Here is a 25,682-nt window from a genome sequence, read left to right on the forward strand (position 1 = left end):
CAATTTTTTATTATATTCACTTTTTTATGAATAAAATTTTTCTCAATTTTCAAATAAAAGTATTCTCATTGGAGCTTTCATTAGACTTTAATGAATAACAAAATTAATTTTAACCTCTTTATATACTCCAAAATATTAATTTTAGATTATGCTCTATCCTTTCATTTAATGAGTTGTTATGTTAGTTCCTATAGAAGGCATTATAGTTCTCACAATTATTTGTATTTATAATTAAATATATTCCTCTAAGTATTTTATTTGCTGTTACTAGGAATATTTTTTCTCATTTCTTCTTTTATTTTAAATAAACAAAATTTGAAGATATAGCTGTTTCCCTTCCTGTTAAACTTCTCTTTCCCTAGAGATGCACACTATTCCTAAATTGAGATGGGTCATTTTCATGTAATTTTTAGCACTTACCATCTATTTCTAAGGTCATTATTTAAATCATATAAAATTGCTATTATTGTTGGTCAGAAAGATCAGACATTATTAATTTTCTGTGTCTCAGTCTTACTAGGTGTATTCTATTATTTCAAGGTTTAAAAATCCATAAAACTAATATAATAATGTATGCAGCTATAACTTAATAGTAACAAATAAATGAAATATATATAAAGGCTATCAAAAAATAACTTATCCTTTGAAAATTACCTTTTCAATACCCCAATATTGTTTTAGGGATACCTAGCTGTGAAGATTTATTCCATTCAATTAAACATCTCTGCTGTGGTTGGTCCTCATGTAAATAAGCCAATGTTTATTCATACATTTCCTAAATGAGGAACAGTTAGATTGTTTGCCATCATTGAACTCTACAATAATGATGTAATAAGAATAAATCTGGCCGAAACCGGTTTGGCTCAGTGGTAGAGCGTCAGCCTGCGGACTGAAAGGTCCCAGGTTTGATTCCGGTCAAGGGCATGTACATTGGTTGCGGGCACATCCCCAGTAGTGGGTGTGCAAGAGGCAGCTGGTCGATGTTTCTCTTTCATCAACATTTATAGCTCTCTATCTCTCTCCCTTCCTCCTCTCTGTAAAAATATCAATAAAATATATATATATATTTTTTTAAAAAAAAGAGTTTTATATATATATATAAAAAGAATAAATATTTATGTTCTCTGAAAGACTCCAGGAGAGAATTTTCCTGTGGAAGAGCCCTTTGAAATGTGTTGCAAGATTATGGTACCCACTTGTTAATACCACCTGGTATTTCTAAATTGAGCTCCAAAGAAACTGTACTGATTACTGTCACAGTAATATGTAAAGAGTCCATTTTCTCTCAAGCCAATACTGGTGTAATCAGATATTAATTTGTGCAGGCTAACAGATATAAAATTGCAATTAATTGTTTTTGCTTTGTTCTATAGTTCCCTAATTATACTAATGTTGGACACCTTTTCCTATGTTTATTGGCCACCTGGCATCAATGTTCTTTAAATTATCTATGTATGACCCTTGTTTCTATTTCTATTTGCTTCTTTTTCTCTTATTGGTATTTATCTCTACAAATAAGTCTTATGGTAATTATATATATATTCTGTAATTTATAAAATATTTATGCTGTATATATTTATACTAGAGGCCTGGTGCATGAAATTTGTGCACTGGGAGTGGGAGGTGTTCCTCAGCCCAGCCTCTACCCACTCTGGGACCTCTCGAGGGACATCCTTCTTACAATCTGTGACTACTGGCTTCCAACCACTTGCCTGCCTACCTGCCTGGTTGCCCTAACCACTTCTGCCTGCCAGCCTAATCACCCCCTACCCACTCCCCTGCCAGCCTGATTGATGCCTAACTGCTCCTCTGCTGGCCTGATTGCCCCCAACTGCCCTCCCCTGCAGGTCTGGTCACCACCAACTGCCCACCTCTGCTGGCCTGGTCACCCCCAACTGCCCTCTCCTGCTGGCCATCTTGTGGCAACCATCTTGTGACCATATGGGGGCAGCCATCTTGTGACCACATGGAGGCAGCCATATTGTGTGAGGGTGTGACAGTCAATTTGCATATTACCTCTTTGTTATATAGAATAGATTTTTATTTGCAGATACTAAAATTTACCCAACTTTTATTTATTATGTGTGTGTTTGTGCATATTTAAGACATCATATTTAAGATATCATAGAGAATACTCTAAATAATTGAGATTATTTTTCAAGTTTTAAGTCCTAATTATTCTGAAAATATCCTTAATAAGGTACAACTAAATATATCTAATAATATCCCATTTTATATCTGCATATCCAATTTCACTTGACATCATTAATTAGGCATCCAACTGTAATTCACTTATTTGTAATGCTACTCAGTATAGTAATACACATTCAGTTAAGACTTACAGTTATTAGACAAAAAAGATAAGAGACAAAATTCAGAATATTTTCAAAAAGAAAGATGCTTCCTTGCTTAAGAACCCTTTTTACCATTTAGAAGAAGGAAATTGTTTAAAATTACTGGCCTGTCTGTCCAGTTCTAACCACATCTCTCTTGTCACTCTCTTTTCACCCACAAAATTAAGTTTACCAGTCAAATGTTCACGTTGGAGCTTTCTTCCTCATTACAAAGCATGTGTGAGACAACCATGGCTTCTGATGAAGAATTTCAGTGGGCCCAACAGCCTGTCAGAGGCTTGGATTTCCAGCAGCGCCTGCATCAGGGTTCTCCTATTTCAGGTGATAGATAGGCAGTGCGGGTCAACCAGTCCTTTCAAAGGAAGTGCATCTGTCTCAGTAGCCCCTTTGGCTGGGACCCCCCCCCCCCCAACTGCAGCAGTGGTGGGTTACATTTATTCCAGTCTGTATAATGTGAATATTGATTTTATTTGTGAATACAAGTCCTCTTGATATACACTTTAATTTTTCACTTAAGAGACATGGAGCTTGTGTAAGTCTTAATTTTTATTCTAGTAACTTATTTAGCCTCAAATAAAAAGGTGCCATTAAAAAACACACTAGTCAGCCATTCCTAAGTGCACAACTAAGTATATGTGCTATCTTGCCAAACTATTTTTGAAATGTCCATTTCTTATTCCTGCAATATGATGTATTTCTACTAGCTTTCCTGTAAGCCCTATTACTCTATATTTGGCAAATTAGAGGCATCTTGATGATTGCTGAGAACCCAAATACCCAAGACGAAATTGTCACTTTTGACATTTCTGCTGACTTGACTTGCTTTTCATTCAATATTTATAATGCTGAAATAGCTCCAGATTTACATACAACAGGAGTGTCAGCAACGTTAGCCCTTACTAAAAGTTCTTAATTTTTTTTTCTGAAGAAGAGATGTTCATAAATTCAACTGTCAGTATGTAGTGAATAAAAAAGTTCCTGTTCCAAGTTTGATCAAGTTTGATGATACATGTGTGGATCAAATTATAAAATCCAAAATCAGTACTTGGTGCCAATTGTGATTGCATATATGAATATATTCAGAGAGAAAACATATGTATAGGAATAGGTGTGAACATCAAACCCATGTTCATATTTAATAAAATATTATATTTTTCTGTGTTTTAATGGTGAAGAACTGAATAAAAGGAATAGCTGAAACACTATTTCTTCCCCATAAATAACTTTTTTGTTGTTTTTTATTTATTTTACATTTTTATTGAATTTTTGGGGTAATGCACAATTTTAGCATACATTATTTGTATTGAATATATTTGTGTGTTCACTCTCTAAAGTCAAGTCTCCTTACATCACCATTTATCCCCATTTTACTCTTTTCTACCTCCCTCTTCCTCCTTTCCCTCTAATAATTACTATACTATTGTCTGTGTCTATGAATTGGTTTTTTGTTTAACCTCTTCACCTTTTTCACTCAGCCCCCCTACCACCTTCCTCTCTGACAGCTGTCAATCTGTTCTCTGTATCTATGAGTCTGTTTCTATTTTGTTAGTTTATTTTGTTCATTGCAGCATTATATACAATAGCCAAGATTTTGGAGCAGGACAAGAGCCCATAAGTAGATAGATGCATAAAAAACAAACAAACAAACAAACAAAAACAAAAACAAAAAACAAACAAACTGTGGTACATTTACTAAATAGAATACTACTCGGCCATAAAGAAAGAATTTGTGTGTGTGTGTGTGTGTGTGTGTGTGTATGTGTGACAGCATATTTGAACCTTGACAGTATTGTGCTAAGTGAAATAAGCCAGAAAAAAAAATACTATATGATTTCACTTATATGTGGAATGTAATGTTGATTTCTTAAATCCTTCTATAAGGCAAAGAGAGTAAATTGGAATACTATTTGGATTTTAAAGTTATGTTGTGTTCCCTTATATTGAATAATATTTTATTTAAATTATAGAGATTAATGCTCTATTGTAGAAGAAGCTGAAATAATTCTTCCAAGATTCTGCCCTATTTCACCCCTTAATTTTGTAGCTTTTTTAATTTATATATTCTCATGTGTCATATAATTTCCATTTTGATTCATTGCTAATTTCTTGAATTGTTTACCTCACTTGGTGAGTCAAGTTGAGATATCCATTCTTTCATTCAAATATTTTTTAAAAATTAAAAATGTAGCTTTCTTTATATAGGACAAAGCTTAAATTGTTCAGGAGAGGTTGAGCCCACCAGATAGAAAATGGTTTTTAAAAAATAATATCTAGACAATTAAAATAAGATAAGTATTTCTGATTAAAGTCAGTTATTTTAATCCTAATTCATTCTATTTTTGGACATACTCAGTAAATTAAAAGGTTACATTGTCAGTAAATCTCCTTCTACCCTATTCAAAAGTAACTTCTCTTCTTTTTCCTATTCCAGATAGTGAGTGGATATAAAGGGAAGTTTACATAGTCTCAAAGTAGCAGTTGAATTGGTCTCTATTTTTTGTCTGTTCTACAGAACTTCATTGTTATTTCTGACCAAGTCTTATACCCTTATACTGAACCCTTTTTGTACTGGTCTTGAGTCTATTGTTTTTCCGTCTTTCTTACAGGATTCAGTGCCTAAATACTCAGCTCTGTTCTCTGCAAAATACTAGATGATGTGTTTCTTCATGGTTCATTCTAAACCAGCTAGACACTTACAAGAGAAAAAGTAATAATAACTGCATTGGCACTCATGACTATGTGATTTGTAGACACTAACTTAAACTCAGTTGTTCCTATGCTTGGAACTGACAAAAACTTAACATAATGTTGCTCTCACCATAGTATAATTTTAAAGATACAGCATACACTAGAGCAATAAATTATTAGAAAAAGTTGTACACTATAATTTGATAAATTAAAAAGTAGACAAATACTTGTATAGCTACCCACAGAAACACATATTTTTATACATACTTACATATTTAAATGAAAAGAGAAAATTGTCTAAGGATACACTCTCTTAAAACAATGACATACTTGGTAATTCAATTAAACCTTAAACATTTTATAGTACGCATCTTCTTACTCCAGACATATATTGCTTTTATAACCTTAATAAAAGCTTTAAATGTGAAAATTTTTTTATTTATTTATTTTTTAAATCAATCTTTATTGTTCATATTATTACATAGGTTCCTCATTTCTTCCCCCCTCCACCAGGTTCCCACCCCTCCCTCCGCCCCTTCCCCATCCCCCATTGTCCTCATCCAAAGGTGCACAGTTTATGTTCAGTCTCTTCCTCCCTCCCTTTCCCCAATAGTAAATCCCTTTTCAGATCGCAAATCAGTTACTTAGCATTTTCTCATATCAATAATACTTCCACATGCCCAATGATACACTTCACACAAAAGACATCTCCAAATAGGTCAACCAGCCTCATCCAGGCCCCACCCAGGCACTCACAGATCAACACCCCAGCCCTATACTAACTCAACAAATCCAGATCTAAGCCTTCATCACTTGAATCAGCAGACCCTCAAGTTCCCGCAAAAGTTTCCAGCCATGTCTGAGAGGCAGCCGTGGGGGAGGGGCAGGCGAGGAGCGAGCTGTTCTGGGCCTGGCTGCTCCGGGCCTGGCCTCTGTTGCTCTGGTTCGTTCCACAACCAGCTGCTCTGGGTCTGGCCACTGCCGCTCCCGACCTAGTTGCTCTGGACTTGGCTGTTGCTGCTCCAGGCCTGGCCGCACCCGACCTTGCTGCTCTGGGCCCCGTTGCTCCGGGCACGGCTGCTCCGGGCCTGTCCTCTCCTAGCCTGGCAACTGCTGCTCTGGGCCTGGCCGCACCGGACCCGGCTGCTCCAGGCCTGGACGCTCCCAGCCTGGCAGCCGCTGCTCCGGGCCTGACCACACCAGACCCGGCTGCTCCGGGCCTGGCCGCTCCCAGCCTGGCAGCCGCTGCTCTGGGCATGACCACACCAGACACGGCTGCTCCGGGCCTGGCCGCTCCCAGCCTGGCAGCCGCTGGTACGGGCCTGGCCACACCAGACACGGCTGCTCTGGGCCCAGCTGCTCCGGGCCTGGTCGCTCCGAGCCTGGCCGCTCCCGGCCTGGATGCTCTGGGCTTGGCTACTGCTGTTCTGGGCCTGGCTGCTCCCAACCCAGCTGCTCTGGGCCCAGCTTCTCCGGGTCTGGGTGTTCCTGGACTGGCCACCCTGGTCGTGGCCGCCTCTGCCTCAGGCCTGGCTGCCACTGCCCCAGGTCTGGCTACTCCAGTGCTGGCCGTTGATGCTCTGGTTCTGGCCGCTGCTGCTCTGGGGCCTGGCTGCTGCTGCTCCGGGCCCGGCTGCCACTGCCTTGTGCCTGGCCACTCTAGGCCTGGTCGCCACTGTTCCAACAATCTGTCCCTTTTTCTTTTTTTTTTCTTTTTCTTTTTTTTTTTTTTAAATAACGCATTTATGTTGCAATGTTGGCTGGTGAGTTGAGTTCTGATCTTTGATTTTTCAAGATCTTCTTTGTATTCTTTCTTAAGTAATTTTACTATCTTTTTCTCTCACTTGATTTCTTCACATTGAGAATTTCTTTGGTTTCTTTCCCTGGGGGCCCTGTTGCCCAGCTCCTTGCTAGTGCCCTGCTGGCCGGTGTCCGGCAGGGGCTCCTGCTCCTCATCGTGTTTCTCCAATCTGGAGCTTTCTTTCTCCCTCCCGCTAGGGGAGTCCAGGATCAGAGTCAACAGACTGTCCTCTGTGCGCAGTGTGCACGACTCTGGGGGCTCCGCTTTTTGCAGCTCCCCCAGGACTCCACCTCACAGCCCTGTCTTCCTCTGCTTGAGCTTGAGTCCCCAGGGATTGGCCTAGAACTGGGGTTCAGAGCAGTTCGGACAGGCTCAGCACCGCTGGAGGCTTTGTTTCTTCCCGCTAGGGTAATTCAGCATCAGGGTCAACATTCAGTCCTCTGCGTACAATGTGCGTGTGACTCCGGGGGCCCTGCCTTTCGCTGCTCCCCCTGGATTCCGCCTCACAGCCCCGTCTCCCCCACCTGAGCCTGAGTCCCCAGGGTCTGGTCCATAACTGAGGCTCAGCGCTGCCAGTTCGGGGATTCAGCCTGGGCTGGGGGTTCTATTTCCTTCCTGCTAGGGAACGCCAGGCAGCACCCAGCCTTCTCCTCCTCTCCTGCTGCGTCCTCTTCGCATGTGTGTGCCTGCGCACAGCATGTCTCCGTACCTTAGGCTTTTTTTCAGCTCCTCTGATTTTCCTTCTGGTTTTCTTCTTCCTTCCTATTGTAGAGTTTTCAGTCAGTCGACTACCTGTAGCTCTGGGCAATGTCCACTCTACATTTTAGTTGTATTCCATTGAAATTGTTGTGTGCTGCTGTGGTTAGATGTCTACCCGAGCAGCCATCTTGGATCCTCTCTGAAAATTTTAAATATATACTTGTGTATAATTTGTTTATTGGCCAAGATAGGCTAGTAGCATTCAAACAAAGAGAAACTTAATTCTCACTAATATCTCTTCTTCCCAGACTATGAGACCCATACCTATTTAAGTTTTAATAGAAATATTTAAGAATAAAATACCAGTTCACATTAATGACAAATCATCAATGTCTCATCCAAATGGGTATATTTAAATCATTAGAAACATGGCTTATTCCTCTCTTCGATTTAAGATCTATTCTAAATGTATAAACCTTCAATTTAGAAAGAGGTGAGTAGTCTGGCTTCCAGTTAAAACAACAAGTGATTTTTCAGGTCAGATCACAGGCTATAACAAAACTTTACCTGGAAAGCTACTTATGAGAGAGCTGCCCTCCAGACACCAGATTTAGTGCACAGCCAGTACAGTACAGTCTCCAAAGGGAGTTGGAATCAGGAACACAGGCACCTCTGGCCAGTCATTCTCTTTTCATATTTATATTCCTAATCCAGGAACCTGCACTCTGAAGCCTTAAGCCTTAAATATATATATATATATATATATATATATATTGCACTAGAGGCCTGGTGCACAAAATTCATAATGGGGGGACCCTCAGCCCAGACTGCACCCTCTCCAATCCAGGACCCTTTAAGGGATGTCCAACTGTTGGTTTAGGCCTTCAGCCAAGCCTGCACTCTCTCACAATCAGGACCACTGGTTAACTGCTCATCTGCCTGGCTGCCTGATCACCCCTAACTACCTCTGCCCCAGCTTGGTCACCCCTAATTGCCCCACACTGCTGGCCTGGTTGCCCCTAACTGCCCCCCTCCAACCTGGTTGCCCCATACTGCCCCCCCCCCCCGCCCCCAGCAAGCCTGGTCTCCCCACGCAACCTGCTGTTCAGTTGTTTGGTCATCCCTCGCTAATCCCCCTGCCAGTCTGGTCACCCCACACAGCCTGCTGTTTAGTCATCCATCTGGTTGTTTCCATTCTGATGGCCCCTTTCTTTTTATATATTAGGATATAGTAATATGTTAATATGAGAATTGGACCAGACATCCTTCTGGACGAAGCCAAGACTGCAAGGTTAGCCCAGGGTCCTGAGTGCCTGTCAGCAGCTAGAGGGAAGCCTGGGTCCTAGGTGCCAGAGAGAAGCCAATGTTGGCAGCAGGGGGAAGGAGGGCCTACTCTTGCATGGATTTTGTGCCTTGGGCCTCTAGTATAGTATATATAAAACAGTTGATGTTTTTTTTTTTTTTTCATTGAAATTTAAAATATTTTTAATTTTTAGAATTTAAGTATTGATTTTCAAGTGCCATTCTGAGGATGCCTTACAGGGGAAGAAGAGTTGAAGACACTTTTCCTCTTTCTCATCCAGAACCCAGTACCTTTCCTTTCCCTTCCCTTTATCTTATCCCCAAGCCTAGAATCCATAAAACTGCTGAAGCTTTTTGCTCAGGGCTCCCTCAGCAGCAGGACAAGTACCCCTATATTTATGCTGATCCACCTGAGCCTCCACTTCTACTCAGTTCTATGGGGATAAACAGAACAGGAGGAGTTGGAGATTTCTTGAACTTTAGAATATTGCTTTTATCATCTCAGCAAGTGATTAAGACTTAATTCTTTCATTTTTAATTTGTTGCTTCAGTCTGCTAATCTGCTGACACTTGGCAATTCAGTGCTTTCTCTCTCTCTCTCTCTCTCTCTCTCTCTCTCTCTCTCTCTCTCTCTCTCTCTCTCTCGCTCTCTCTCTCTCTCCCCAATTTCAAATGAGCTCTTAACTGGAGGAACTGTAGAATTATTTTCTTTTAACCACAACAAGGTATGAATTTGAAATCGAACACCGGTAAATGAAAAAAAAAAATTAGAGAAATGGGGCTAAATTGTTATGGCTACTGTGAGTATAATTTAATATTAGTTAATTCTGGGTATATTTAAATCATTAGGAAATCAAATGTCAGTCCATGTGTTTTCAATTTTCCTAAACTTCCAGTGGACATATGGTAGAATTTATAAATAAAAATCCTTAAAAATTCTTACATGTAACTTGAGGGATAATAGAGAAAAAGAACAATGGCCAAAGCTATTGGTATACAAATAATTTTCCATTACTAAGTCCTACATCAATTCCTTTGCCTCCTTTTATAATATCTTGAGGCTGGCCATGGGCTATGAATCATCCAACTGTTTTGAAATGATTTCTTGTCTAATTAAACATAAAGCCCCTAGAAGTCCAGACTTCTCCCCATCCAGGTTTTTGTTTTTTTGTTTTTTTGTTTTTTTTTGTGTTTTTTTTTTATGCTTGTTTACCTTTTTTGTTTTTTAATTGAGGCTTGATGCCTCAGAAGAAACAGAAAACTGGAAATAGTAAAATTTTATATTAAACCTATCAAAACTTCATACCTATATAAAAACTGTGGCATCAGACATTATAGCTCTCATTACATATTCCCATCAGTATAGGAAAACAAGGTCTATATGAACTGAAGAATATTATTCTCCTGCAAAGTAAGAAGAAAGTGAATTTTATAAACCTTAAAATTCTACCATTGTACTAACTGAACTCATGAAAAAATTATTGTGCCATGATTCACAGAAGATATTAGAAATACATTAAATAATTCAAGAGCATTTTAAAAACTAACAGAGAACTTATTCTAAGAGATCTATTTAAATACTAGGTTCATATTAGCATGAATATTTTAATATTTTCATATCTGTTTTTAGAATGTATTTTTAAAGAAAATATAAAAATGTTTTCAGATAATTTAACTTTCAAAATTAAACAAAAATTATAAATATGACTTGTATTTTTAAATTTGCTCATGTGTTTATCAAATGCTTGATTGTTGAAACTATACCATTCAATATAAATTGATCTTTATTAGAGAAGAGGAAGGGAGAGGGAGAGAAAAAAATCAATCAGTTGCCTTCCACACGCACCTCAAAGAAGGACCAAACATGCAACCGGGCATGTGCCTCAACGAGAGTCAAACTGGCGAACTTCTGGTGAACGGGACAGTGCTCAGCCAACTGAGCCATTCCGACCAGGACAGGAGATCCAACTTTTTAAATTTATTTATAAATAAAAATTTTATTCAGACATATATTTTAAAATACTTGTAATAATGTTCATTCAAAAAAAATACCGCTGTTTATTTCAGTAATAGTCATCTTTTTTTACAAAGTATTATATGTCAGTTTCATATACAGCTATGGATTTGCATGCCCTTTAACTCCTCTCAGTCAGGTACATACACAGCAATAATTCAAATTCTCAAAAAAAATTGTGAGCACCTATTTTTGCAAAAATACTGTGAAAGACAAAAATAGAATCCCTACTCATGAGCAATATATTAAAAAAAAAACAGAGGAAATTATTTGTTTATACATATATAAAGTGGAAGGTTGATTTGTTTAAGTATGATCAATACAAGTTTGGAGGAAAAAATGTATATTCCCCAGAAAAAACCCAGACCCTTTCATGGAAAAGATGAAAGCTAAACTTGAGAATAATCAGATTTTGACATAGAAATTTGAATAAGATAAAATATAGTTCCATTTGATGAATAATAAGTAATTCAATTTGAAATAATATTCTTGTAGCTAAGAAATAAAAGTTAGGTAAGGTGGTGAGGTAAGTTCAAGACCAGATGGTACATAATGATGGTGAAGTTTTAGATTTATTTTATTCACATGAAAAGAGCCATGCTTTTGCTATATTGATTTCATAAAATAACAAATTTTAGAAGGTAGGGGGTCTTAGCTATAATATCACATGATTATGGAAAGAGAAAGAATTCTAAGATAACAGAGCCCCACTCTCTCCTAGACTTTCATGCCTTTTTAAGCATGTGGGCCATTTATTTTGTAGAAAGCTAGTCAATCCCAGTGTGTTTGATGTTTTCTCTGATTTGATCCAGGTGTGTGTTTTTCTGTTCAGGAATATCCCAGCAGTTTTTCTATGTTCTTTCTGAACTCTAGCAGATGGGTGAACAGTTCGGTTTGTCCCGGTACTGATGAAGTTCACTTTGATTGCTGCATTAAGGTGGAGCCTGACATGCTTCTCCTTTACAAATTACTCTTTTTTCCCTTTGAAAAGAATAAATTTGTGGGAAGAACCTTGCTATTATCTGGCATTTGTTCTTTATAAAACTTAAATTTATTTTTATTTATATCACAATAGATTTATGTTGTTATATTTTATGCAATGAATTATAATTTATTAAGATGACCCCCCCCCTTTTAAATTGCCTCAGGTTGAACCAATGGTAGCTGGTTTCTCTGTCCCTTAAATATAGTATCATTCTTTGAACACTATTTTTATTTTTTGAGTACTTTTTTTTTCTTTTTGGATGAAGAGGATGCTGCAGACGCATCTGTGCTTTCACTCCCCTAGCCCTCAAAACAGACATTTTCTCAAGGTTCCCTGTTTTGTTTTGTTTTGTTTTGTTTTTACTGAAATTGTTATAGAGACTCCAAGAGTTATGTGCTAGGTGTGCTGGTGTGCCTATTGCTATTGTGCGTGCTGCAGCTCCTAGGCAGGTGACCAGGCACCTTGGGAAAATGTCTGATTTGAGGGCTGGGATGGTGAAAATACAAGATGAGTCTGGAGCACATTGTTCTTCCACAAAGTAAGAGAGTGCTACAAAATAGAATAAAAATACATTAGCAGACAGAGCTAGGACATTTTCTTACATAGTTAGTTAAAATACACACCTCTAGATCTATGTTTATCAATCTGTCTGCCTATCAACACTTCTATATATTAATTGGAAACTACAAGCTCATACCAATCCCAATTCTATTCCAACACAGAGGGTACATGTTATCCTCCAGTGTCCATAGTTCTAAGCACCGTCTCTTGCAGTGAGGCACCTTGTCTACATTAATTTAATATATTTCTCACTTAATCAATTTTCCATATGTAATCAATCTCCTACTGCCACTCTGACACTCACCCCCTCACAGACATCCCTTCCTCCCCAGTCAGACTCCCATGTCACTTTGTGGGCTTCACTATCAGGCGTAAGACCTTTCTGTGCATGTGGACTTTGATCCTATAAAATAGGCTGACCCTTCTCTCAGAAGTCTTATTGGATCTGCAGTTTTACTAGGCATCAAAACCCAGTGAGACCTTTTCAGAGGGCACCCTTTTCAGTCTGGGCTGAACCATCGCTGTTTTTGCATGTCATGTTTACCTTCTCAGGACCTGACACCCACAACTGAACTTTAAATTTGGTAGAAATGAAATTTTCTATTGTACTCAGTTTTTCAAGATGCCAAAATAATGCAGCCCTTTTAGGAAGATCTCTGTTAATCCTTTACCAATGTGCAATAAAAATCTATTCTGTCTTCTTATTTCACTGTTAATAATTCTTCAATAGTACTAGTATTTTATCTTCTTTTGTAGTTATCAACTTTACTTTCTTTACTCTTACTCAACTGAGACCTCTTCTAATGCAGTGATCATACCATAGCTTTTTTGTTGAATCTTTTTATTATCTAACACTAGAGGCCAGGTTGCATGAAATTTTTGGACTGAGAGGGGGTGTCCCTTGGCCCAGCCTGTACCCTCTCCAATCTGGGACCTGTTGGGGGATTTCCAACTGCCAGTTTAAATGGGATCAGGCCTATGCCGAAACCGGTTTGGCTCAATGGATAGAGCATTGGCTTGGGGACTGAAGGGTCCAGGGTTTGATTCCGGTCAAGGGCATGTACCTTGGTTGCAGGCACATCCCCAGTGGGGGGGGGGTGCAGGAGGCAGCTGATCGATGACTCTCTCTCATCGATGTTTCTAACTCTCTCTCTCTCCCTTCCTCTCTGTACAAAATCAATAAAATATATATATTTTTTTTAAAAAAGAAAGGAGTAATTTCTATAATTTAAAAATAAATAAATAAATAAATAAATGGGATCAGGCCTAAACCAGTAGCTGGACATCCCTCTCATAATACAGGACAACACTGGCCTGCCTGCCTGCCTGATTGCCCCTAACCACTTCTGCCTGCCAGCCTCATCACTCCCTAATCACTCCCCTGCTGGCCTGATTGACACCTAACTGCTCTCCTGCTGGCCCAATCACCCCCATCTTCCCTCCCCTACTGGCCTGGTCCCCCCCAACTGCCTTCCCTTGCTAGCCATCTTGTGACAATATGGGGGTGGCCGTCTTGTGATGAGGGGCAGCCATATTGTGATGACATGAGGGCAGCCATTTGTGGCAATGTTGGAGGTTGCCATCTTGTGATGATGTGAGGGTGGCCATCTTGTGATGACATGGGGGTAGCCATCTTGTGACAACATGGGGCAGCCATCTTTTGATGATGTGGGGGCAGCCATATTGTGAGGGCATGAGGGTCAATTTGCATATTACATCTTTATTATATAGGATAATGAGTTGTAAGTAAGAGGACCTCACTTACTAACTCCATCTGAAAACCAGTAAGTATATTCCCAAAGAGTTAATTTGACCACTTCATTCTATAGGATTTTTTTTTCAATATTAAACTGAATGTAATCTGTGGATAATGTATAATGTGACATCTAAGGAAAGCAACGATTCCTTATCATAGAGAAAAATATTAGTTATTATGTTTCATTGAAAAGGCATTTTTCACAGAGACAGAAAATAAAATAAGGCAAATATTGCTAGTGAGTTCTATAAAATAAATGAAAAATAGTAAGTCAAATGAATGTAAATACACATTAAATTAAAATTTTAAGAAGGTGCTTTTATATCTTCAATAGTGATATAATAGTGATATATATTTTTACCTGACTATTTATATGGAATCTTTGGGGGTAGATTTTAAATGCTATGGAATAATGGAGTTTTTACAAATTTTGACAGAGCATTTTAATTCATTATTCATGTATCATCAGTCCAATATTTGAGTTTACTATCAAATAAAACAGCATGAACTAATTATAATGATTAGCTATATGAAACTTTGGCTAAAAATAGCAATTTTTTTAAACTAATATTTATGAAAATTTGGATAATATTTAAATGAAAAATTTGTTTTCTTCTTGTGGATTTATATAATAATCATGCAAGGGTACATAAGGTATTTAAGCAAGAATTTGTGTTTTAGTTTGTGAACAAAACAAAACAGATTTAGAATGTGAAAGAAAAACCATTTGTCAACTATGGCCATATTTACACATTCAGTAAGAACAGGTGAAAAAGTCTTAAACAATTTTAAGGAATTCATGTGCATGGTTTTTTGCCCATGGATTTGAAAAAGACTAAATGGATCTTTGTTAGACGGGACTAGTGTAGTACCTGGTCTAGGAATACTTTTCTTCTCTACTATGGAAAAATTCTTTTGAGTATTTAACCAATTTTTCATGAATTATGAACTTTGTCATTCCACCTGGCAAAGATAGGCATTATTTCCAACTGTCCAAACAGTAAGCTTGGTCAATTTCATGCTTATAAAATGTATTTTATGTCTCTCAGGATAATGTCCTATGCATTATGTTCAGTGTATTATTTCATACATTTCATCCAGGTTTTAGTTGTTTTGCAGGAAGGAAAAGAAGCCCTAGATTGAGCCTGCTTTGATTCCACCTAATGAACTGTGAAGAGATAAAATTGTTTCCAATAAGTTTAAGTATATCCTGAAACAAAGCTCAATAATATCTGTAGGGATATAAAATTATCCATCACTGAAATTTCTTTCAGGCATGATGGAGTAACAGGGCATTCTAACACTCTCAGTGTACATATCTCTCTTCTCAGGTACACTGTTCAGCAACTCGAGTTTGCTCAAACTCCCAAGGATTCTAACTCTATATCTTCAACTCAAAGATATTTGAGTGCATTCTGTCCTGCCTTTGCTATAGCCAGGGAATTCTGGCAGTGTTTCCCAAACTTTTGACATATGTGTACCCCTTCTATAATTTTCATAACGCTGAGTACCCCTCGTACTCATGAGAACGTAGAATTAGGCGCAGCTAAGCATGGTGCAGTGCATATCCCCACCAGACTCCTGTGCAATGCGTACCCCCACCAAACTCTTCCCATACCCTTGGGGGTACGTGTACCACACTTTGGGAAACACTGCTACAGGATGCAATTCATGGCAATATTAGAACTCATACAGTTGTTTCTTTTCTTCAGGGGTCCCTGACTTGGGAGGTTTGATATCCAATGTCTGAATACAGGTGTTTCTATATTTTGGGTTTTTAGTTGTTTATTTGAGGTAAATCTGATTAATATTATACTATCATCTCCAGAGGTAGAACTATATCCAGCAAGTTTTATCATCTTGAAATTACATAACACATCAAATGAGCCCACTATATGAATATGATTGAGCTGATTTGACTGGTGAACCGAAAGCAGCAAGCATTTTGGGTGACTTAATAAGACATTTAGGAAATAGACCTGATAAAATTCAAGGGTGTTATTCTCTCAACTAGAGGCCCGTTGCATAAACATTTATGCAAGAACAGGCCTTCCTTCCCCAGCTTCTGGATTCCTGGGAACCTGCAAGTCTTCACTCTCGGGCGGCAGGGAGTGAAAACTTGCCTGCTCCTGTTGCTCTTTCCATCCACTACACTTTCCCTCATATCAGGCGGCTCACCCCACCCAGCCACTCTGCACCTGCATATGCAAATTAGTCTGCCTTCTTTTTTGGGTTAATTTGCATACTCACTCCTGATGGATGTGGTGGAGATATGGTTAATTTGCACATTTCTCTTTTATTAGTGTAAAGGTTCAAGGAGTGCTATAGTTTTGAGCACATTCAGATATCCCCATAAAGGTGAAAGACAAGCTTCTGATTCATACATCACTGACCCTAAAAACCAGTGTGATAATAATTTTAGGCTGTTTACTGGTTTGAAGGCTAAATAGACCATAGTTATGCGGACTATATCAATCCATCTGCATATTTGCCTGTCAGATTTCCAGTTTCTAGTGGGCCAAAGCACGGGAAGGCATTTCAGCAAATCCAGGCTGAAGTACATGCAAGCTGCACTAGTATTGGAGCGTCATGATATAGCAGGTCCATTAATACTTGAAATGTCAGAGTGATATGAAGCTACTAGAAAGATCAATAGGAAAATCATAGCACAGAACTCTGATATATTTCTCTTCTTTTACAGGTGTCTATTGTACTTTGACAAATAGCTCTGGCTTGCTAATGGACTTAGAGATTTTCTTTCTTCTTTAGAGAATTGCATTTCAGAAAATTTTCCATTCATCTAGGCAGTTAAGTTGTTGACACTATTTTTTTTTCCATTTATTCCTAATCATTTTAACATCAATAGGATCTAAAATCTGTATTTTTATTCCTGATATTGATAAATTGTTTCTCTCTTGATTTTATTGATAAGTCCAGTTAGAGTCTTATCAGTTTTGCTGATCATTTAAAAAAAAAGTTTTTCTTTTGTTTAATTATATTAATTGGATTTCTGCTATCATCTTCATTATTTATTCATTTTTGCTTATTTTCAGTTTACTATGTTCTTTTTTCTCCTAATTTCTCATGGTTAGGCATTAATGTCATAGGCAGATTAATGCCTCCCTCAAGATATTTACATTATAATCCCCCAAACCTATGAAAATGTTAATTTAAATAATAAAGGGACTTTGAAGATGCAATTAAATTAAGGGTTTTGAAATGGGATGATTGTCCTGGGCTATTCTGGTGAGCAGAATGTCATCAGAAGGGTCATTTTAAGAAGGAAATAGAGTCAGAATCAAAGGAGATCATAGAAGTGGAGGTTAGAATAATGCCACTGCTGGGAGAGTTTATGAGCCAAAAAATACAGGCAACCTCTAGAACTTGTTATTCAATTTATAACAATCTCAAATTTTACTTGTAATTTCATTTATGGACCTAAAAAATGTGGAGTTTTATTTCCAGAGTTAGCCTTTTCTTTTCCTAGGTACATTTATTTTATGATTTTTAATTATTTGTTGTCTAGTACATTAACTGCTGGCCTCATGTATCTGTTACAAATTTGAAATTGAAATTTGAATTAAAATATGAGGAACATATACAATGAAAACATTGCAAAGACTCACTATGCAAAAATCATGCATAACCAGAGTGTAAATATTTCATTAAAATGCTATATTAGTTAGATGTAAAAATTATATTTTCTGCATGTTGCACTAAATAGAATATATTCTTAAATTAAAATAAATTTGAATTTTCTCTTTTGCTTTTCATGTGGATAATAAGTATTTCAAAGTATACATGTATGGCTCACTTTTGAGGCTTGCATAATCTTTTTATTGGACAGCATTGTTCTAATCTAATCTCATTATAGTCCTAATTTTTCATCTCCAAATATATATTATTTCTCATATCCTTCGATTTTAACCATAGATCTTTGAATTGTCTATGATTAGTAACTGGATCATGTCAAAAAGTAAACTCAAAACATCTACTCTTACAAATAATCCTCTACTATAGTTTATCAGTCTAGTGTTAAAAATCTTCAATTTCATCAAGTTTTGCAAGACAGTGATCCTACCACTCTCACTTTCTAACATATTTATAGTAAAACTAGAGGCCCAGTGCACAGACTCATGCACTAATGGGGTCCCTTCACCTTGCCTGCACCCTCTTGCAATCTGGGACTCCTTGGGGGATGTTGAAGAGCTGGTTTCAGCTCTATTCCTACAGGCCAGACCGAGGAACCCCACTGGTGCACAAATCTGTGCACCGGGCCTTTCATATGCATTTAAAATCTTTGGTTAATCTCTTCCCATCCTCCTTCCTCCTGGCTTTCCACTGAGATTCATAAGTCTATTCCATGTTTCCGTACTTGTGGTTTCCACTCCTGCATTGAGCATCTTCCCCCTGGTGGTCAGAGTAAATTATAACTACAGGTTGGCTGGTTGGCTGGTCACTTAGGCTTTTATATATATAGATACATGGCAATCATGTCTGCTAGCATGACAGAAACTGAGACTAAATCTAATTGTCAATTTACATTTTGATTCAACTGAGCAGGTCTGAATGCTGGCAAGGAGGCAAAATAAAACTGTGTCAGTTAGAAGGACTGTAAATTCATAATGTCAAAGGAAAAAAGGAGAGCCATACCACAATTCTCTATGATGTCTGCATTTCCTTTCTCTCAAATGACAATTTCATACTTTCCTTCTGTCCTCAAGCCCCCTACTTTAAGTATATACATAGTTTTGACTATTCTTTACTCTGCATTTCTACATACCCTTTTTAACAAGTGCATTAATTTTGCAAAAAAAAAGTAATTCCCCAAATCATATTATTTTTCTACTAAAAATAAAAATAACCATTGTTGTTTTGTTGAATTCATTAAATTGATAGAGTGATTTGCAGGACATTAACACCCTATATAATAAAAGGGTAATATGCAAATTAACCAAACAGCAGAACAACTGGTTAATATGACACACACTGACCACCAGGGGGCAGGAGCAGCCCATTGGTGGTCAGTGCACTCCCATAGGAGGAACGTGGCTCCACCAGAAGACGGGCTCATGGCTGGCAAGTACAGAGGTCGTGGTGGGAGTGTCTTCTGCCTCTGAGGCAGTGCTAAGGATGTCCGACTGTCCCTGAAGGCTTCAGACTATGAGAGGGCACAGGCCGAGCTGAGGGATCCCCCTAAGTGCATGAATTCTGTGTACCAGGCTTCTAGTCTTTAATAAAAATATATATTACTAGAGGCCCAATGCATTAAATTCGTGCACTCTCTCCAATCTGGGACCCCTGAGGACCTCTGGCTCCTAACCGCTTAACTGCCTGCCAGCCTGATTCCCCTAACTGCCCTCCCCGGCTACCTGATCACCTCTAACCTCCTCTGCGTTGGTCGCGCCAACATGGCTTTGTTGGGAAGGACATCCGGAAGGACATCTGGAAAGTCGTCTGGAAGATGATCAGTCTACTTAGCATATTACCCCTTTATTAGTATACATGGCACATTGTCCTAAAAATGCAGGTTGTTCCCAAGTTTTCCTATCCTGGAAGGGGAGCCCACAGTAGCATCCTGGGTCCTGAACAAGGCTAATGTGCTTGTGCTTTATCTCAGAAGACTCTTAGATGTACCTTGAACATTTCTATGTACCTTGAATATTTCTATCGAATTTGCCAAATCATCTTCCAAAAATGTTGAACCCACTTTAAACTCCCACCAGCAACCATGCATGTGTCCTTTGTCCCACTTTGATGCCCATATCATTTATTTTTCTCTAGAAACTTCTCTCCTGTCAGCTGGGAGTGCTTGGTACTTGAGACAACCTCATTGTTCAGATGGGGACTCAATTTCCCGAGAGAGAATTATAAAGGAGGAAAAATAGTTTTCCTCTATCTTTCTGAGTTCTTAGTGGAGTCTCCTGTAATGAAAGACAGATCACCAAGAGAAAAACAAACGTTCATTTACATGTGTACTTCGTGTATATGTGGGAGATCCCAGGGAAAAATGAGTTACTCCTCAAGGTGGCTGAGAATGCAGATTTAAATACCTTCTTCCTAAGGAAAGAGGATGGGGGATGTAGGCCTCTTAGAGGAGAATAAATGATTTTTAGGAAAGATGAATGGGGGTGGGAGAAAATAGCTTGTAACAAAGTTTGGGTGTGATGTCAACTTCTAGTCTCCTGTCCTGTGACAGGAGTTAGTCTTCTCTTATGATACTTCTCCCATCAAGGGGACCGATAACATTTAAGCTCATTTAGGGGGTTTCGATTTTAGGCAGATCAGGAGACTTCATTGAAAGCCTCTGCATGCATTTGCTGTTTTTCAAGCTTCTGCAGCTCAAGATCATCAATATAACAACACAGCATTTGTTGGGGTGGCGTGTTCTCTGACCTTCAGAATAAACCCAATAAAAGTTTGTAGCTTGTTTCATCTCTTAGGTGATTTGCCACAGTAGTTATTCCCTGGAGACTGTATTCTGACCAGACCTTCCTGGGAGTGGGCATAACGTACCCTGTCCTTGTAGAAAGGTGTGGGCTACATCACTAAATAAGCCAAGGGTGGTTTTCTTATCTTGTGGGAAGGGAGACAAAGTTATGATAGTTTATCTCCCTTTCCACAGGTATCTTGTGGGTTTGTGTCTCCAGTCCCCTTCCCCTCCATACCCCAATAGCAGCCTGCGGAGTGCAGGCCTTTTTGGGGGTTTCTGTCCCCAATGCAGGGCTTGGGGCTGCAGGGTGCCGACCTTCATGTAGGTTTGAGTCCAGATCCTGCCCTCTGCAGCCCAGTGCTGCCATGGCAGGGCTTGGGGCTGCTGGGAGCTGCTGCCTGGTTGCTATGGGTGTGGCTGTTTTGGGGGTAATTTGCATACTCACTCCTATTGGCTGATAGCATACAGGAGTGATGGTTAATTTGCTTATTTGTAATTTATTAGTATAGATATCCTTCACATTGTTTCTTCTTTAATTTCTCTCTGTATTTATTGTTTTTAATATAGAAGATTTGCTGATGTTTTGCTTGATGTTTTTCTTAATAGTTGATGGTTTTGATGTTATTACAAATATTATGTTTTTAATTTACAGTTTTTCTTCTTACATATAGAAAATACAATTGATTCCTTAAATTTATTTTATAAATAATGACTAAATTTTTAACTAGCACTATAAAATATCTTTAAAATATTTTTATATATTTTAATTTGTTGTTATTAACTTAGATAGGATTTCATTAACATGTCAAATTCATTTCAGTATTATAATTTATGCCCAGATTGTCAGCTTTGTCTAGAAATTATTTTAAATTTAGAAAAAATAGTTAAGGAAAATTAAACAATTCACTTTTAAATTCAACAATAATTTATTTATTTTTCTACTTGGATCCAGGCATGTTCTGAGGTGCTAAAGATTCAAGTATGTATGTTCTTATTGCTTACCCATGTTTAATGGAATCAATATGTAAATAAAATATATTATTATCTACCTAGGATTAGGTGATTCCAGAAAAACGCTTGGAAGATAACTTTTAAGCTGATATATATCACTAGACTAAGTCAAATGTACAAATAAGGATATGTATAAATTCTTAACTTCTTCTATTATTTTGCCTCAAAACATGTCATTGCACTTTCTTTAAAAAGAATGAAGTTCTTTTTAGTCCCATATAGTGTTATTTCAAATAGCAGAATTCTAAATTACCACACTTTGGACCTTTTTAGTGTTCTTAAATGAACTAGTACATATGAAATAGGCACATTTATGTTTGTAATGATAAAATATTTTTATTTGATTTGACTGCTAGTTACACATTAAAACTCTACAGTAGAGAACACATCACTATTCAAGCAATCTTGCAGAACTCTGGATTATAGTGTGAATATTTTTAAACTCTCATCTATGACATTTGTCAAGCAGTTTTGGAATGTTTGCCTAATCCTTTACAAGTGCCTCTATTTTACATGCAATATACATATAACATAAATTCATAAATAGACAGAATGGCACTAATTTATTAATATATGAATTTATTTAACATCAGTGCATTTATTTCAAAAGACTTTAAGTCATGAAATATTTTGGATAAGTACTCCCAGGTTGCTTGGGGTACTACTGGGAAAGACATTTCCAGAGGTTTCCATGGGAGGATGAGATATAGAATAAAGCTTTATTTCTGCAGAATTACACCCCTGGGTTCCAAAGTCCCATTTCCCCTTGTCCTACCATAATGTAAGTGTAGCTGTGTCAGCATCAGTGTCTAGTTTCCTTTCCATGTTGGAGCTGGCCTAGTCCAGCATCAGGCTAGCTTAACTTCTGTTTCCCAGCTGCAGTCCATTAGTCCATTGTGTGTGGGATCTGCATGGCCATGGGCCATGGGGGCAAATGAAAAGAGCCAGAGCAAAAGAGCCCCACAAGCCAGGAGTAAAGTGTAACAAGAGCAGAAGAGCACCAGAGAACAAGCTTCTTTGTTTAGGAGATTATGTATTCCCACATTTTTGCATGCTTGCAGTGACCACACCCATTCTGGCCAACCATCCTTATTTCCAGGTTTGACCGACTGGTCCCTTTTCTAATCACCTCAACTTTACTGGACATGTGTCTATCTCCTAGTTGTTGGACTCCTTTTCCCAATGTTTTTTTAGGGAATAGGCTAGTGTTCTCTGGGAGTGTGAAACCAAGGTTTCCCTGAAGTTGCCCAAATGACACACCCATAATGGCTGGCCTTCCCCCCCTGCTCCCTTTTCACTACCAAAATCCAGCCAATTTCAATGGTATAACAATCAGTTTTGTCATATGGGTATCACACTCACACCAGCTAACAAATATAAAAGATGGATTCAGTGATATGGGCACTGGTTTCACTATTTCATCCTTCCAGTTCTTAGATCTGAGGTCAGTTCTCAAATATATAATCTTCCATTGTCTGCTAAAAATCTTCCCCTGACTGCTAAAATTAGGATCAATACAGTTTTGAATCCAAAATAAAATGTACCTTAGTTAAAGGGGCATGGCAATCTTACCTCATGTAGTCTCTTTTCTTGTTTTCTTAGTTTTGTTTATACCATTTCTGCTCTGTTATAGGATAAAGTCCCACTTCTTGGCAACTAGGTCTGTGTCTTGTTTCTTCTTATGTATAATATGTCAGACTTTTGATGATATTCCTAGTATTTCACTTTCTCCAAGTCTTAGAACTGCAAGGATGAAATGCATCCATGAGAAGAGTATCTGTGGCCAGCAAGTGAAATAATTTTTGACTGCATTGAAAACACTATTTTGTATTGTCCCTTTTGATGGAAATGTAAAAAAACAAAACAAAACAAAACCTTCAAAAAAGAAAACAACCACACAAAAATAAGGCTAGCTTAAATTCTTCATATTGATTTATTATTAAGGATTGGGTTAAACTAGGACAAATATTTCTCAAGGAAATCTCATCTCTAGGGTCCTCTCTTTCAATAGCATGTTCTGATGGGTTATTTTCAGTATGGCTTCCAACATTCTTCCTTTTGTTCTTCCTGCTAAGAGACATCCACTGTTATCTCATAGTTTCTGTACCTTATGTCTCCATCTTGCATGTTGTTGGAGTTTGCTATCTCAGGTTTTACTTTTCATGTAATCTTTTCAGCTTCTGATCTATTGTCTCAGATTCTCCAAGTCTCAACTAAAAATGTAAAAATATATTTGTTTGAGCCCTTTTGTGAATCTGGTCTAATGCAAATTCTCTGCACAATATAAAGAACTGATACCCTCTATGTCAGATACATACCTGTGATAAAATTAGTACAATCTGGCAACGAGTAGGGCAATGTATAATACATTGCTTCATGTTAGTAAGAATTTTTACTTGAAAAGTCTCCATGAATGGGAACTGGGTCTCACGAGCATCTTGAGAACAATGTTTTCTATCTTTACTTCTTGAAATACCTATTTTAAATTATTTTTTCTGACTTTCCTCTTTGCTTGGTCTAGTTCACTATTTCAAAAAACTCTTTAATCTATATTACTTTTATTTCCCAATGCTTCCCTCATGTGTTTCTGAACATGTACAATGATATCCTAAGTGCTAATTCTAACAACATCTTTGAACTTATTTTACAATTTCAATATTTTCCTTTATTGAAACATTGTTAAACATGATACTTTACAAAACAATTGTGCCATTATTTTGTCCTTGTGCTTAAAATTCTTCCATATCTTTTCTTTCACAAGAACCTGTTCCACTACAATTCCACCTACGATACTTTTCAGCAGTCTGTATTTGATCTGCTTGTTACATTATATATTCCCAGGTATGATCTCATCAACAGTCATATGTCTTGCTATGGTTTTGGAATGCATATTTCAAATATAAACTTCTACCATGAGTTACAGAACTTTATTTTCAATGCAATTATAATTCAAGACTACTCATTAATTGATTAAAATATTAATAGAAAAAGTAGTCCCAAAAATCCAATTCAGTCTAACTTAGGACATAATAATACAGAAACATGTCTCCTGGCTTAAGAGACTTCACATACAAAAATTGTCAGACATATAAAAACATTATCACAAAATATCATTTAAGTATAATGAGAAATACATTTAGTATAATGGACCTTTCTAGATTAAGCATCCCTGGAGTTTGCCTTGTTTTGTTCTCTGACCTATCAAAGTTTTCAACTTGAACACCTGTGAAAGGTCATGTCAACATGGATTTATAGATGTTTTCCCCAAATCATAGATTGTGTGTTGTGAATGGAGCAATGGAATAGGTAAGCTACATGAAAGGCCAAGAAAAATGAGCCATTTGTATTGATTGTGCAAAATAAAAACTGTTAAGTAAATATGAACACCCCAAAATAATACAAAAACAACACTTTGGCATTCCAAAGTTGTTCTCCAGTGCAAGAATCAAGCACTAATGTAAAGAAGAAAAAACACAGAAATTGCCATTGTATTTTATGGACTGAAAAGGAAACTGTCCCAAAGCTGGTGGGATCCAGGGCCTGGAACCAGGGTAAGTTCTTGATGGTTTAATAGAAGTGGACTTCTACATTACTTTAGAGACTTTACTCTGATATTGAGGCCTCAAAGGACAATGTCTATGTATGTTACCTAAAGGATTATATGGATTTTAAGAATTATAGACAGAGAAGCCCAGTTAGACACATTATGTTGTGTTTAATACTAAGTCAGAAATACCTTTACTGGTTTTTCTCTCCTTTGAAACCCATTGATCTGTGCTGTCAGTTGGACGTATAGGATTTAACACACATATAGCTCTGATTTGCTTTCCAAATGTTGGGAGATCACAAAACAACAACAACAACAGAGCAGTATTGTGTGTCAGTAAGAGACAGGAGCAGCCGTGATGGCAATAGAATTATAGGCAGTATGGCTTTTCTCCCTTTGCTCTTAAAGTTTGAGATGTTGTTTGCATTCTACAAGCCCCTAAATGGCATAAATGCAGCTTTTAATAGTTTTTTATTTTCTGTTAAGATTTTATGCTCACAAATGGAGCCACTTGTACAGGATATATATGTA

The sequence above is a fragment of the Pipistrellus kuhlii genome, unplaced genomic scaffold (genome assembly GCF_014108245.1).
Source record: "Pipistrellus kuhlii isolate mPipKuh1 unplaced genomic scaffold, mPipKuh1.p scaffold_m20_p_1, whole genome shotgun sequence".
Classification (NCBI taxonomy): Eukaryota; Metazoa; Chordata; class Mammalia; order Chiroptera; family Vespertilionidae; genus Pipistrellus; species Pipistrellus kuhlii.